Raw genomic sequence first — 16361 nt, 5'->3', positions numbered from 1 at the left:
AACATTACTACTATGTATTTTAACTATATTACTACTATTATTATTACTAGAACATTACTAGAATATATTATTTTACTACATTATTACTATTATTATGACCCTATTTTTTTTTTCATTTTTTGTTACCATATTATCACTATTATTATGACTACAATATTACATGTATGACATATGTATGACTACATATTATTACTGTATTCAATAAAAAATATTGCTATATTATTACAAAGGGGTTTTTCTTACTATATTTTTTATATTTTTTTTCCTTTTTTGCTATTTTACTATTATTATGACTATTTTCTTTACTATGTCTTGACTACATTATTATTGCCATAAGATTACTAGTACAGTTTTTTTTAAACTATATTACTACTATTATTATTACTACTAACAGAATATACTTTTTTATACTATATTATTACTACTTCTATCATTACTATAACATTACTAGTATACTATTCTTTAACTATATTATTACTACTACTACTATCATTACTATAACATTACTAGTATACTATTCTTTAACTATATTATTACTATTATTATGGCTATATCATCAATACTTTTTTATTACTTCATCATTATATAGTTACCAATCATCCTACAGCAGCCGTCTTGCTCTGATGAAGTAGTGGCTGCCTGGGAGCAGGATCTTCAGCCAGGATCTTCTCTGGTGGCTAAGTGGAAATCGGCAGGTGTTGTGTTGCCTCATCCTGCGTCTTCTTGGGGGCTCTGCTTCCTCTTCAGAGTCTTCCTCCCTTTTCCTCTTCTTCATCTGTGGTTTGATGAAGGATGGCCCCTCTTCTTCCTCATCGGAGTCAGCACAGAGCTCTCTGACCATGGCCGCTCTAGGTAACTGTCCATGGCTCTTGCTCTAGGAGGTTCTTACTCCTCTTCTTTTCGGAGGAATTGCTGTTGGGCTGCAGCGTTGGTCCGCATCAGGCGCTCCATTTTGAACAGCGGAGATGGAAGGAGTCCAGCGCAGAAGGCCAGCCGTCTCAGAAGCTCTTCCGTTGGGATGCTGGCGTAGACTGAAGAGGAAGAAAAACAATATCAGTTATTATTCTGATAACATCTCCATAGACAAGGTCTTCAATATTAGACTGTTGGGGTCTTACACCCAGCACCCCCACAGATCAGCTGATATACAGAGGAGGGAACAGACAGCGCCGTTCTCTATGTAGTGCGCAGTGACTCAGTTCAGCCACTACACAGAGAATGGCGCTGTCTGCTTTGTGTTTATCAGCGGATCTTTGGTGGAGCTCGGTGTTCACTGCTCAACAACCTGATATCATGATCCTAGCAAAGCAACTGCCGGACTACTTACAGGATCCATAGTCGGGATAACATCCAGTGTCCATTTCCTTTCTTCTCTCTTTGTCTCCAAAAATAAAATAAAACTCCTGTTAATATTGGGTTCAGTGAATGTGAGACGTTTGCCTTTGTCTTGTGTAGTGACCCCTGCGGCTGATATTAGGGCAGAGGACCAGACTCATCTATCATAACACAACACAAACTGACATAACAGCAGGGGCGCTGATGGACGGGTCTGGTCTACTGTCCCTGTCATTTTGGAGATTATACTATATACAGGTGTTGGGGTTCCCAGTAGGCCCGGAACCCTGAACTATACAGGAGTATTTTGGGGTCTAAGGATAAAATGGGGCCCCCTATTACTCCCCACCTATAATACATTACCCATCCTCCACTGACCTGTAACAGACTAAAGATAACTGATTTTTTATCCTGGTTCAAAACTAAACAACGCAATCCTATTGGCTGCTCGTTCATATTGTTGCTATGGTGACAGATGCAGCAGAATATTCAAAGGGATATGACACTTCTCAGTAGTAATATTAATGGATCTTTCCTTTTATATTATATGAAACATTATGGGATATATAAAGCATCTGCTGGGAGAAGTTTAGCTTTCTCTAGATATTAGTATTCTCAGTGCTGCAGCAGCCAGTCCTGCCAGTCTCTTCTTACATGTATATGGCGTGTGATTAATAGAGACATTTGCTATATCCCTGGCATCAGTCTGGCTCTCATCACCAGTTATACACCTCCCAACTATTGGGCTGGAGAAAGAGGGTCAAAAAGTCCCTCACGTTTTTTCTAAACAACGCCCAATGGTCCACCCCTTGCCTCACCCCCAAACATAGTATAATGCCCCTTCCTGTGGCCATCCCCCCTATGGACCCACATAATATCCCATAATGCAAATCTAAAACATATAAAACTCCTCTTTAATTTTATTTTCCCTTTACATTTGGTTTTCCATTTTTATTTATCTTACACATAATGCTATCTGTACTTCTACCCCTATCCATACCTCCCAACATTTGTGAAAGGGAAAGAGAGACAAAATGGCGGCACACGTAGGTTGCCGCGGCGATCCCCCTAAGCCACACCCCGATCACTCCCTGGCCACGCCCAAAATTTTACCCATATTATTATAATAAAAATCATCTTCTCAATAATAATTTTTTTTTAACCAGATAGGGATATGAACCTAGAACCTGCAGAGTTCATGTGCCATGATGACACAGCACCTCTATCCTCTGAGCATAGAGCCCAGTGATTATCTAGCTGAGGATTTTTGGTAACTAAGAGCTGGTAACTGCGACTGTTACACCGTGACACAGATTTGGTATATAGAGAGGAATCTTCTCAGAGATTATTATTGTAATTATTGAGACAATTATTATTATTATAATGGAGATGATGATTATTATTTTTACTATTATTAATAATAATAAAAAATATAATAATAATTGTCTCAATAATTACAATAATAATCTCTGAGAAGATCCTTCTCTATATATCAGGGCATTAAGTCTGTGTCACAGTGTAACAGTAACAGATAACAGTTCTTAGTTACCAAAAATGCATTTTTGGACGGACTGCTTAAAGAGGCTCCTATCTCTAATGCAGAGGGTTTGGGGTTCGAATCCCAGACTGGGCAAAAATGTATTTAATTTACTTAAATAAATAGCTTGTGTGTGGGGAAGCCCTAGGACACCATATATGGACAGATGCTGATCTAAACCTGATGATGTGCTCACTGCTAACCCGACACATCTCTCAAAAGGATTCCCTGCCTGATGTCTCCTCTGGAGAACCCTAGGAGATGTCACCATATATGGATAGAGATCTGAACCTGATGATGTGCTCTCCGCTATCCCAAAACTTCTCTTAAAAGGATTCCCTGCCTGATGTCTGTAGAAGCCATTCAGTATTGCCGGTTCTGGCTTTGAAAGTATTTACTATGCGGGACACAGTGCTGGGACATGCGGGACCTGGAGGGAAAATCCATGACAATCTGACAGCTGCCCATGACGCGGGGCAGAGGTAAGAAAAACGGGACTGTCCTGGCAAAACTGGGACGGTTGGGAGCTATGCATTTGATCACAATAATAAACATCACTCTCAGGCAGATAATAAGCAGTTGCATTACCATTTATAGACACTTGACGTCTCCCTGAGTTGATCAGGCTCAGAGAGTCCTATTAAATGTATGGGAAGTTTAGTTTTGCAACACACTGCTTTGACAGGCTGCTGATCCAGGAGGTGGGACAAAGTGGGGCAGTTCTAGCTCTACTGTGATTTAAGTCCCCTGGGGATAAAACCCTCTCCAGAGCTGGGGGCACCAATTCCAACCATGTTGGTGTGGCTTAAGGTGTCTGATTCCCCCCTCTAGAGATCTGAACCTGATGATGTGGTCCCTGCTCTCCGCTAACCCGACACATCTCTCAAAAGGATTCCCTGCCCGATGTCTGTAGAAGCCATTCAGTACTATGAGTTCAGGCTTTGAAAGTATTTACTATGCAGGACACAGAGCCGGGACATGCGGGACCTGGAGGGAAAATCCATGACAATCTGACAGCTGCCTGTGACGCGGGGCAGAGGTAAGAAAAACGGGGCTGTCCGGGCAAAACCGGGACGGTTGGGAGCTATGCATTTGATTGATAATAAGCAGCTGCATTATCATTAATAGACACTTCAGGACTCCTTGAGTTGATCAGGCTCAGAGGGGCAGATTTACTTACCCGGTACATTAGCGATCCAGCGGCGGGTTCTCCGACGCTGATTCGGGTCTTCCGGTGATTCACTAAGGTAGTGCGCCCGATGTCCACAGGTGTCGCTGCTGCGCTGAAGTTCACCAAGCTATCCTGGGTGTAGGTAAGTGCGTGTCAAGCGACACATTTTTTTTTTGTGAATTCCGCGGTTTTTCCGAATCTGTCGGGTTTTCTGACGGCCACGCCCCCAGATTTCCATTGCGTGCATGCCGGCGCCAATTCCAACCATGTCGGCGCGGCTTAAGGTGTCCGATTCCCCCCTCTGCCTTTCCTTCCCCCCTTCTCATCCCTTTGCCTTGACCCCAACTTAGTCCTGTTGTCCCCATTTGTCTATGTTTGGTTTATCTAGGCAATTCGTTGGCCCACTAAGGTTACATTTATTTCACTTTGCTATCATTCATTTGCATTGGCTGTATAATTATCATTATGCACTCTATGGAGCACATTTACTTACCCGTCCCGTTGATGCCGCCGATCCGGAATGTCCGACGAGGATTCGGAGCTGCTGCGATTCACTAAGATTGTGCGCCCGATTTCTTGAATGTGTCGCTTCCCCGCTGAGGTCCGCCGGAATTCACCCTCTTCTTCCCAGTGCAATTGAGTGCTGATCTTGCGACACAATTTGAATTGTAAATTCTGCAGTTTGTCCGAATCAGTCGGGTTGTCCGACGGCCACGCCCCCGATTTGTGTCGCATGCAAGCTGGCGACAATGCGCCAAAATCCGATCACGTGCGCCAAAAACTCCTGTGCAATTCAGGGCAAATATTCTGGGCGGAAATATTCGGGAAACCCGACGGAAATACATCCGACGGACCCTTAGTAAATGGGACTGCTTAAAAACGGTTTCAAAACACCTCGTGTGCCGCCGGCCTTAGGCTTTGCGACACACTTTTTTCGGACTGTGCCCTATCTTTAATGGAAAAAGGCTTGCACAGGTATTTAAGTAGTGTCTGCGCTGAGATTGTTGCACCCGCGTCCCTCTTTTTGGTGCAGCTGCGCTGGCTTCCATGTGACAGAAATGGGGGGGGGGGGAGGTCGTTGAACGATTTGACTGATTTGGACTGACTGCGGGATTTAACTTTCAAATTGTGTCACAACCCCAAGCCCTTGAATGCACCACTAAAAAGATGGTAAACTATGTCAGACCTGAGCGACACATTCTTGATTTCGGGTGCACGATCTTAGTGAATCGTGGCACAGTGTATTATATACAGACAATGCACTTTCTGTGAACTCCGGTGACCGAGTAAGTAAATGTGCCCCATTGTGACTAGAGTAATAATTTAAAGGGAAAAAAGCCCCATGATGCAACTTGACCACTAGGGGTCACTATTTAAGTACATGACTCCAGATGGTTGGTGTAAATCCTGAACTCATTAACGTACAGGTAAAAATAAAGTAGCAAATGCATCATCTACCAAAATTTGGGATTTGACACTCCCATGACAGTATTATCAGTGTAATGACATGTGGATTCTTCTTTTTTGAAAGGATGGTTATTACATGTTTAGATAACCATCTGATTTACTTATTGTAGACTGTCCAAAAAGTCACCTGACAATTTGTTGTTCAATCATTAATATAAGGCAATGGCGTTACGCTGTCATATCCAGCAAAGCCACTGTAATGTACAGTCTTGTACCTGATAGAAGGTTAATAGACCGCGACACTTGTCTAAGCGCATTTATCTCTTTGCTGGCTAAGATCTGGACATTTCTACTTATGTTCCTAATATTCCTGCATAAGTTGTCCTTCAAGCAAAATAAATTATGTTGCTGTTTGCAATACTACAAGACAATTTACGGTCAACATTGTGAGAGCCCGTTCTTTGCTTGGGACCTTGACAGGGGGATGAAAGTTCCTCTGTCCGGGTGTAACCTTCACCTTTTACCATCCTCCCATCTGAGCCAAAAGGTCAGATGCAAGAACAGGGGGAAGCCGCGTGTGTAGAAGGTACCCCCCTTAGTTACTAGTCACCGATTATTATGAGGGAAGACCGTGATGTCAGTGTGATGTGAAGTCAAATTCATATGACATGTGGACAATTTGCTGTGCGGTCATTAATAAAAGACAATTATTATTTAGAAATAATATGACACTAACTGGGTTATATAGTTTCAGAATAGATGGTACATATCCATAAATACTCACAATTGTGCAGCAAATGAACTTTACATTTACTAGACACATACACATAAAAAAGCATAAATATATATACATCCATAACATCGTAGTAGATCCATATCTCTCTATATACAGGCAGTACCTGGATTTCATAGAGGATAGGCTCTATAGGTTCCCAGTTTGAATTTGTATCTAAGTCGGAACTGGTATATATAAACAGGTAGGGAAAAGGTATATGTGTTACATGTGGAATTTTGGCTAGTCATAGGTATAAGGATAAACTATTAAGGTTCATTGCAGACACCTTTCATAACTTTTATGGATGATAATTGCGGAGTGGGGTTAAAGATAGAGGATAAGAAATTACCAGCACCCAGAGATCTTCACTAGAGGTCACAGTGAGCAGAGAGGTCGGTTTGTTATTAGGAGTCGGCAATAAGTCAGGAACTACCTTTATATCCATAAAATGCTAAATTAATGATAATGGTAATGGGCAAGAATCTATACTATCTGTAGTTACACATCATCATATAAATGGAACGAAAATCGAACGAAAATAACAGACAAAACCTATCACCCTATAATCGTAGGTAAAGTCTGATAAAAATCCCAGTTTCAACCTGCCGAGATAGGAAGCAGCGTGACTTTTGTAACAGCGTGATGATGTGTAACGTCCAAGCAGGTGCAAACAAGAAGTTATTTTCCCTATTTACCTAACATGTAATAAAACTTGCTGTTTGCTTGTTAGGTGGAGATCACGGATATCAGTGAGGTAGGAGCTTCATAAGACGCTATAAACCACACCTGCAATACACACACTCACCCTCCCATTAGGTGCATTATCTTGTATTAAAGGAGAAGTAGCAGGAACACATGAGAACATCATATGTTGTATATATTATGTAATGTGTACAGTATATTGACTGATTTCCCTTCCACCATCTTTATCGACTCAAACGCTTTGCCTTGTATGGTAGATGCCACTCCACTATTTCTATCAGAGATGCCCCAACTGTTCCAGAGCATTTTTGGTTATTTACAACCTGCAATACTCTAAAAGGCTCTCAACTGTCAAGTGGGTGGTGCCAGGTTGTCTAATCCAGCCAAGGACCGCCCATCTGATAGTCTTACTAGGATCAGGGCAAAGGGGAAAACTAAACCCATTGATTCCTTTGGACATATTTGAACAAAGGGTTCCAGAGCTGCACTGCAGCTTTAATAACCACTAGGTCAACACTGTAGCTGTTTGCACACTATGGAGGGTAAAGTATAGCCAAGGGTGGGCAGGGCCTGACCATGCCAATATATATTTATATAATTAAACCACGTGAAACACTGTTGTCTGGACACCTGAATCTGAAAATATTCCAGCTATTCATAACATGCCTGCGGGGAGAAAGTGCCTTTGGTATGTTTTGCTACTTATGTCAGCTTACTGACTGGTGGCCTCTCTTTCCAAACATATCATCTAGAGAGACATGAGGCGATGCATACTAGTCACATCTTATCCCTGCAGCATCCTCATATCTCAGGGAGCTTGCAGTAGGTGGTCATTCATGTTATTGTCCTTTGTGCTGAAAAACTGATGATTTGCTGTCACTTGTCACAACCAGATTGTAATCTTCTTGACGTTCTCTGTAATTGTCAGCTCCAGTAACTATTGTCAGTCCATTTTTCATCACTACTATTCTTCTTGTTCTGAATCCACTTGTTTCATGTTCAGGAAATAAGCATAGTCTTGTCATAACTAGATGTCTTGTGTGACAGAGAAAGGACAACACTGAATGTTATATATATTTATATATATATCACATAGCAAGAGTTTGCCTATAATTAAATGAAAGGTCTGAAAGGAGAGTAGTCACCAGAAAATCGCCCATATTTTCAGTTTTTACATTTTAATAATTGTAATGCAGTTAGGGAATGGATGGACTGGAACGTCAGACAAGAATTTTGAGCTCTAAGCTTCCAAGCTGTCCCTACCTAATGGCCCAGCCTACCCTATGTGGTAGGTGACAACTGGTTGACGTTCACTTTGTGCACCAAAGTGCAAACACAGAGACAAAGACTGGACAATACAAACAGAAGAGTGATAGATAAATATGAGTCACAACCAAGAGGACAATGCAATACAGAATCGATAGGCAAAACACATGGTCAGTAAACAGGCAAAGGGTCAAGGAATCCAAGATACAGAAGTCAAGATAATTGCCAGAGAGTTCTAAATAAGGTTTTTAGAAAGCACAAATAAAATAGTGGCAAAACTTATGAGAGATGTTGGAGTCCCGGTCCATAATATGATTGGATCAGTTACCTCACATCCAGACAAGGAATTTCAGCAGAGGAGAAGTGTAAATGGAGGAAGATTCTGTCTATTCTAGTTAACCTAACCATATTCAATCCAGAGAAAATCCACAGACATTCGGGTGTGGTGGAATTCAATTAAGCAGGCTAGGAAAGGAGTAAAACAGTGTTCTGACTAGCAAGGACAGACACGTAACCTAAGAAGAAAACACACTCATCAGCCCATCCTCAGCCATACTTTACAAACTGAGGAGGGGGCTGAGGCCTAATCGGGCACAGATAATCATATTATTATTATCATCATAATAATATTTTATAAAATTTTCCATTAGTTAGTTATAGTTAATTATAATTATAGTCAACTAGGTTATTGTTACCTTATGTACTCGAGTATAAGCCGAGCCGAGTATAAGCCAAGACCCCTAAATTTAACACAAAAAACTGGAAAAACCTATTGACTCGAGTATAATCCAAGGGGGGGAAATGTATTGGTCACAGCTCCCCCAGTATATAGCCTGCCAGCCCCTGTAGTATATAGCCTTCCAGACCCTTGTGGTATATAGCCTAATATAATGCCTGTAGGAAAAAAACAAAAAGTGTACTCACCTTCCAATGCCCCGGTAGGTCGTCTTTTATCCATCGATGCTCTGGCATCTGTTCCGTGTCCCCGCACTGTCAGTCGCAGACACCGATGCCAAAATACACACATAAGAATGTCAGCTGCATCTAACACCATGATGCCTGTGTTGGCACAGAGCCAATGCCAGGCCCACGATGGATAGAAGAGGATCTGCCGGGGGCGCCGAAGGTGAGTACACTTTTTGTTTTTTTTTCTTGACTCAATTTTAAGCCGAGTTAGGGTTTTTCAGCACATTTTTTTGTGCTAAAAAACTTGGTTTATACTCCATTATATTAGTGGAGGTGTCCCCATTATTTAGATGTAAATTTTCCAGGCTTCTTCATCCCATCATGATTTCTATGTACTTTTCACTGTGAAAAGTTGTAGTGCTGATGTAATTCATTGTGTGCAAAATCAAGTGACCCAGAGAAAGTTTGGTCAGTTCTGGGAAACTGTATTAGCAAAGAGTGAAGGTGTTTGTGCAAATATTAATGTTTGTCTAATATATTCTCTGCTTCCTCCCAGACCTGAAGTGAGAACTAATACTAATCCATGAATTTACGTTGTCATTTGATGATCCTTCCTTCTAAAATTGGTGATCTAAATTTTTTTAATTTAATATAGTCAGAAATAAATGACCCTAATAAGACAGCTTGGATGAGTGTTGGACTGTCTCACTTAAGTTGCATATGTTTCTCCAGTTTACCAGGACTCTAATCCAGTATTGAACTCTAGATGTCCAGCAGAAGACAACACAGACTGAAGGGGTTGGCCTCTGTACCTCTTTTTTGTGATATGTGTGTGTGTGGGGGGGGGGGGCAGGGTAATTTACCAATATACTGTACATCTATTAAAGTAGCTGCTCGGCTTCTTCATATGTAAAGTGAAGCCTCCTGTCTTTTACCTCATCAGCCAGACATTACTGTCCATTAACGGCCGCAGATGGAGGGTCATGTGATCTGTTCATGAACAATCACCCTGCCAGGAACTTATGATAGTTATCATGAATATAGGTTCTGGCAGGGCGATTGCATCACAGACTTCACTTTACATATCAAGGAAGCAGAGCAGAACTATTAATAGATGTATATTAGTAAATTGCTTAATGTTCTGCTCCCACACTTACACACACATTACAAAAATTGAGGTAAAGTGGCCAACCCCTTTAAGGTGACAATAGTGTATTAGTTAGGAGTTGATGTACAGTGTAATGGAAGAAAGATTTTAGCAGGTGGGGCTAAAGGTACCAACACCATCTGGTACCAAGTTTTTATGGTATCTACACTAGCTTTGTTCACATTTTTTTTCTATAAACTATTTCTACGGACATTTCATAAATCAATAATGTGATGTAATGTATCTTGTAAGAGAAAAAAAATGTTTTTTTCCCAAAAGTTGCTAAATTCCCCAAAATATTGAAAAACTGTTGTTAGTTTATTGTTTTGTGATTGTATTTTTAACTGCCTTTGACAATCATTTTTTAAATATTTTGCACAAAAAATTGTTTTTGTGTCACTTCATTTTATTTTTGTAGTTCTGTTTTTTATTTTTGCTTGTCGCTTCATTTTAAAACCTGAAAGCACAACTCTGCATTAACTGTGTCTCCCGGCTGTGCTTATTTCTCTTGTGATTCCATAGAGTTGTTCAGAGATAGGGTTTCACTGAGGGGAAAGGCTGCTTCCCCCTGCTCACTCTTTAGGGAGGATGGGAGGCCATGTGTTAGTGCTCTCTATGTGTAGCTGAATGCCTGCTGTTGAGTGCAAAAGTCTCCTACACAGAATTAGTACCATCCATCCTAGTCTATGATTTTGCTGAAACTTTCTCTGTATGCACCTACTGCTGTGTCATACATTCATCTGTAGCCATCTGTTAACTCTTATTGTCCCCAGGGCACATATTTGAAACTTCATGCAACTGTTTCACTGCTGGTTTCTACTACTTATTCCATGCTTATCCATGTGAGGACTGCAGCCAGACTAGTCACTTTATGCATCCGGTATGTCCACTATGCAGTGTTCAGATTAGGAATCTCACTGATTTTACTGCTAAATTGCTTAATGACTTGGCAATCTCAATTTGACTCAGCTTAAGACCAAAAAATGCCACAACAATGAGAAGAAAAGGAACATGCAGCACTGTATGGGCATTGTTCTGTTTATTTTTTAAAGGGGGAATCACATTTGGCAATTTGGTAAAAAGTATTAAAACATTGGAGTTACACTTTACATAGGATTGTTTTACGATTTTTTTAATTCCGTTTTATGGAATTCTCTCTGTTTCACATTATAGCTTTGAGCATTATACCTTGCTGTGCGTTTATGGCCTGATAATGTATGGCACTGTAAAATCCCTAACAACCATAAAATCTTCTCCCCTGGAAAGTTTATTTCTGGATTAGCTCACATTAGCCACATAGGTTGTAACCTTTTTAAAGGAAACCTCCCATTTGATTTGATGCATTATAAACATATCTTGAGAATGCTGTAGCTACAATGATGCAAGATCATATCTTGGTTAATCCCTGAGCTGAGTGGTTTTGCTGAAAAAACAATTATCACATTCAGGACCTGGATCACTCATACACTCATCAGCTGGGGGATGGTGCAGCAAATGATTATTCTGCCTTCATGCACAACCCAGGGATCACATCATCCTCTCCCGCAGTGAATAACTCACGTGCTAGCAGAAGCACGGAGCCAAAGAAGTGACAGAGCTTCATTATCATAATTTTATATCTGTCTTATCAGCAAATCCACTTATCTCAGGGATTAACCAAGATATGATCCTGCATCAGTGCAGCTACAGCATGCTCAAGGTATGTTTGCCTCATAATGCATCGGGTTTTCTTAAGGCAATTCTAGTCACCTGTTTATTTTACATGTTTCTTATTTTACATCGCAGTTGTCTTACTCAGCAGAATCCAGCGTTGAACTATATAGTTCTAGCCTGAGGGTGTCTAGAAAAAAAATGTCAGACAGTGACCACAAGTGATTCAAAAACACTAAATGTAGATGGTACACATTCCAGGTGCTGACAAAAGGCTTCAATTATAAGCAGCTTAACTATTCTAAAAATTCTTCTTACTAAAATTACCTATTGAAGGAGAAAACAACACAAGCAAGAAAGTGGAAGTAATAACCAGGCTAAAACCATTACAGTTTTAAGTGTTTTTTTTACAAAAATATTTTTGCTTGTATTGCATAATACTTAATGTCTACAGGTCTTTCATTACAGGTCTTACAAACTGGTTTATTTTTTTTCAACCATTACAGGCTCAATAAACTGTGTTTGTTTGCAAAGATGAAAGATAAAATCTCAGCCTTTAGTAGGTGATGTCAGCCAACATCTGGGAGCGGAGTCTAAGTGGCACCCTGTTTTCACCAGAGCCTGCCACAAAGTTTGTGGCAGGGTTGGACTTGGTTTGGCGTGGTACCACCAGGTCATTCCACAGGTGTGACTTTGTCCATGGTGGCAGCCAAGGAGAAGTACAGAATCGTAGGGCAAACTCGTAGTCGGGAACAGGCAGGAGGTTAAGACTGGCAGCACAGGATCAGAGTCGAGGATGTAGCAGTAGGTCAGGGCAGGCAGCAAAGGAGCGTCGTCAGGAACAGAATCAGGGTCACTACGAGAATTTAGAACACAGGCAGAGGGCATCAGGAACAAAGCTTTCCCAAAGGCACAAAGATCCGTCAGGGGACACAGGAATAGGCTGGCTATTTAACAGAATTAGCAGCTGGCCAGCACCAATTATCGGTGCACGGTCCTTCATATTTTACAGAGCCGGCGAGTGCCCTAGGGGATGGGGACCTATCTCTGGAACCCAGCGAGATAAGTGAGACAAAAGGGCACACGGGGGCACACGGGTGCGCCTGCGACCCGAGACATGAGTCGCAGGTGACACTATTCGTTTCTGATCAAAATAAGAAAAATGTTAGTGTGTCACTTAATTAGAGGGGTAGCAGCCATAGCATTGGCTATGTGGCCCGCAGTGTTAGCTACACATTGTACAGCATAATATGGTGTGTTAATACTGTATACATGTGTATATATGGTGTGTATATACTGTATGTGTAATAATTTGATGTATATTTACTGTAGGTGTATATAAGATGTCAATATACTGTATGTATGAATGTTTATATGAGTGCATAAATGTGTGAGCATGAGTGTATAAATGTGTATAAGAATTTATAAAAATGTGTGTATGAGCATAGATCTCTGTGTGTGTATATAAATGTATGAGTGTATAAATATGAGTGATTGCAAAACATGTGTGAGAGTACAAATATGTATATAAGGGCAAGATGTGTATAATATAAGGAGAAGGGGAGCCACACTCAGTAGTCTGCAATGGGACCCTGCTTCTCCTAGTTAAGCCCCTGAGCACAAACTTCATTTATCACCCCATAGGTGGCTGCTATAGGGATGACTGGATGATCTGTCTATCTGAAAACATGGGTCCTTTTGGAGGTTTGATGTGCTATTCCATATTCTACTTCTATATGAAGTCCACTTTGCCAGAGGCAGACAAAGAAACACTCTGCCAGTGTTCTAGTCACTCATATCTATGGGGGTCCCAGGAAGGTCCCCCCTAAAGAATGGTTAGAATGCTCTTTGGACGCATAAAATAGTGTCATATTGACTTTGTCACTTTTGTGTAATGATATTTTGGTATTCTAGTACTTCTTCGGCCCTTCTCTTTCTGCTGCAAAAGATACTTACCTCTCCTCCATCAGCCAATGGCGGAGTTGTGAATCAGTGGTTGGCAAAGGGAGCCCAGAGCTTTAAAATATTACAGATATTACTGCTCTAGCTGCACTCCTGGCGTAAGGACCTGGACTCTATTTCCCCCAACTGCGTGGCAAGAGTTTCAATGACGTGGCAAACTGTCATGTAACCAGTGTAACAATTAATTAACTTAACCACTTAAACTTTATTCAAGAAAAGATCTTATGTGAACTTTTCTAAAAAGTCAGAGGACCTTTGAATAGAGCTTATACAGTAATGCACATAAGCACTAAGTAGTTGCCATACACTGCCACATGTTCTGCATGTACAAAGATATTTACCCCTGGATATAATACTTGCATTTTTGCCAACTGTTCCAAAATTTGCCAGGGACTCTCTCTGTAAATTTGGTCATGTGGTGGTCTGAAAATAGGGTGAGGTTTACAAAGCCCCATCCCAAAAAGCAGTAGCGAATTGTAATATAGTCTGTTTTGGCAGTCACCCAAGGCCCAAGAAGTCTAGTAAGCCCATGGCCACCAAGACTGCCTACCACATTTGATACTAAGAAGGATTTTCACCTATGAAATCCTCATACATCTGTTCATGTTCTCAATACATATGTATACAAGAGCCCTTTCAGGACCTTTGAAGGTAATCCAACCAGATTGAAAGAAGGTAGAAGGGCACATCCTCCATTACCTATGGAGCTGATTCTAGTACCACATGTAAGAAGTGATCACTGGACCAGTAGGGGATACAATATTCATACAGCCCAGACAGTCTTAAATTGACCCTGCCAAAGAGATGTTAAGCCTACTTGGCCTGGCACCCTTTGTACCCCCTCAAGTTACATCGCAGCTCCCCTTTGTACTAGCTAAAATTATGCTGTATTTTGGTCCTCATAACTGTCTCCACACATACTCTACTATATGTGCACTACTTCCACAGCCATGATAGTTATGGACTATACAATATATTTTTCTATTTAGACACTTTCTTGTGACCTGAAATATTTCACATGTCATTTGAGCTGACTCATGCTAATAATTTCACTCCCAGTCCCATGAAGAATAAAAAATGATGGTATATGGCAGTATTATTACTCATACTAAATGTATGTTTTATTGATTCTTTCCTTAGTGCAGCTCATATAATCCTTAATATTTTATTATATTTAGATAATACAATATTTAGATGCTATAGATCTGGAGTGTCAAACTCATTTTTAAGGGGGGCACATTAGCCGTGTCGTTGTCTTAAAAGGGCAGAGCTTAATTTTATTGCTGTATAAATGTAGCTACACCTTAGCAGTTAAGCAAGCTGTAGTAGTTACATTATTGCCATTATAATCAGCAATTTTAGAGTAACCAGAAATCTCAAGTCACAGCCCCTGCTCCCCAGTAGCCAAGTCACAGTGCTCCCCCAGTAGCCAAGTCACAGTGCTCCCCAGTAGCCAAGTCACAGTGCTCCCCCAGTAGCCAAGTCACAGTGCTCGCCCAGTAGCCAAGTCACAGCGCTCCCCCAGTAGCCAAGTCACAGTGCTCGCCCAGTAGCCAAGTCACAGTGCTCGCCCAGTAGCCAAGTCACAGCGCTCCCCCAGTAGCCAAGTCACAGCACTCCCCCAGTAGTCAAGTCACAGTGCTCCCCCAGTAGCCAAGTCACAGCGCTCCCCCAGTAGCCAAGTCACAGTGCTCCCCCAGTAGTCAAGTCACAGTGCTCGCCCAGTAGCCAAGTCACAGTGCTCGCCCAGTAGCCAAGTCACAGCGCTCCTCAGTAGCCAAGTCACAGTGCTCGCCCAGTAGCCAAGTCACAGCGCTCCCCCAGTAGCCAAGTCACAGCGCTCCCCCAGTAGTCAAGTCACAGCGCTCCCCCAGTAGCCAAGTCACAGTGCTCGCCCAGTAGCCAAGTCACAGTGCTCCCCCAGTAGCCAAGTCACAGTGCTCGCCCAGTAGCCAAGTCACAGCGCTCGCCCAGTAGCCAAGTCACAGCGCTCCCCCAGTAGCCAAGTCACAGCGCTCCCCCAGTAGTCAAGTCACAGCACTCCCCCAGTAGTCAAGTCACAGCGCTCCCCCAGTAGCCAAGTCACAGTGCTCCCCCAGTAGTCAAGTCACAGTGCTCGCCCAGTAGCCAAGTCACAGCGCTCCCCCAGTAGCCAAGTCACAGTGCTCCCCCAGTAGCCAAGTCACAGTGCTCCCCCAGTAGCCAAGTCACAGTGCTCCCCTAGTAGCCAAGTCACAGTGCTCCCCCAGTAGCCAAGTCACAGTGCTCCCCCAGTAGCCAAGTCACAGTGCTCCCCCAGTAGCCAAGTCACAGCGCTCGCCCAGTAGCCAAGTCACAGCGCTCCCCCAGTAGCCAAGTCACAGCGCTCCCCCAGTAGCCAAGTCACAGCGCTCCCCCAGTAGCCAAGTCACAGTGCTCCCCCAGTAGCCAAGTCACAGTGCTCCCCCAGTAGTCAAGTCACAGCACTCCCCCAGTAGTCAAGTCACAGCGCTCCCCCAGTAGC

The 16361-nt window shown here is 42.1% G+C and overlaps 1 long non-coding RNA gene across 1 annotated transcript; it reads right to left on the bottom strand.

The window, feature by feature from the left end:
• Nucleotides 1–263: 263 nt before the first annotated feature.
• On the bottom strand, nt 264–6698 carry LOC140116453 (uncharacterized). Its single transcript, XR_011852763.1, has 3 exons — nt 6575–6698; nt 1328–1381; nt 264–1031 (listed from the first exon to the last, which is right to left on the bottom strand). It is a non-coding gene; the product is annotated as an uncharacterized lncRNA (long non-coding RNA).
• Nucleotides 6699–16361: the final 9663 nt, after the last annotated feature.

This window comes from Engystomops pustulosus, chromosome 2 (genome assembly GCF_040894005.1).
Source record: "Engystomops pustulosus chromosome 2, aEngPut4.maternal, whole genome shotgun sequence".
In the NCBI taxonomy this organism is placed as follows: domain Eukaryota; kingdom Metazoa; phylum Chordata; class Amphibia; order Anura; family Leptodactylidae; genus Engystomops; species Engystomops pustulosus.
This window is presented reverse-complemented; position numbering and strand designations above follow the sequence as displayed.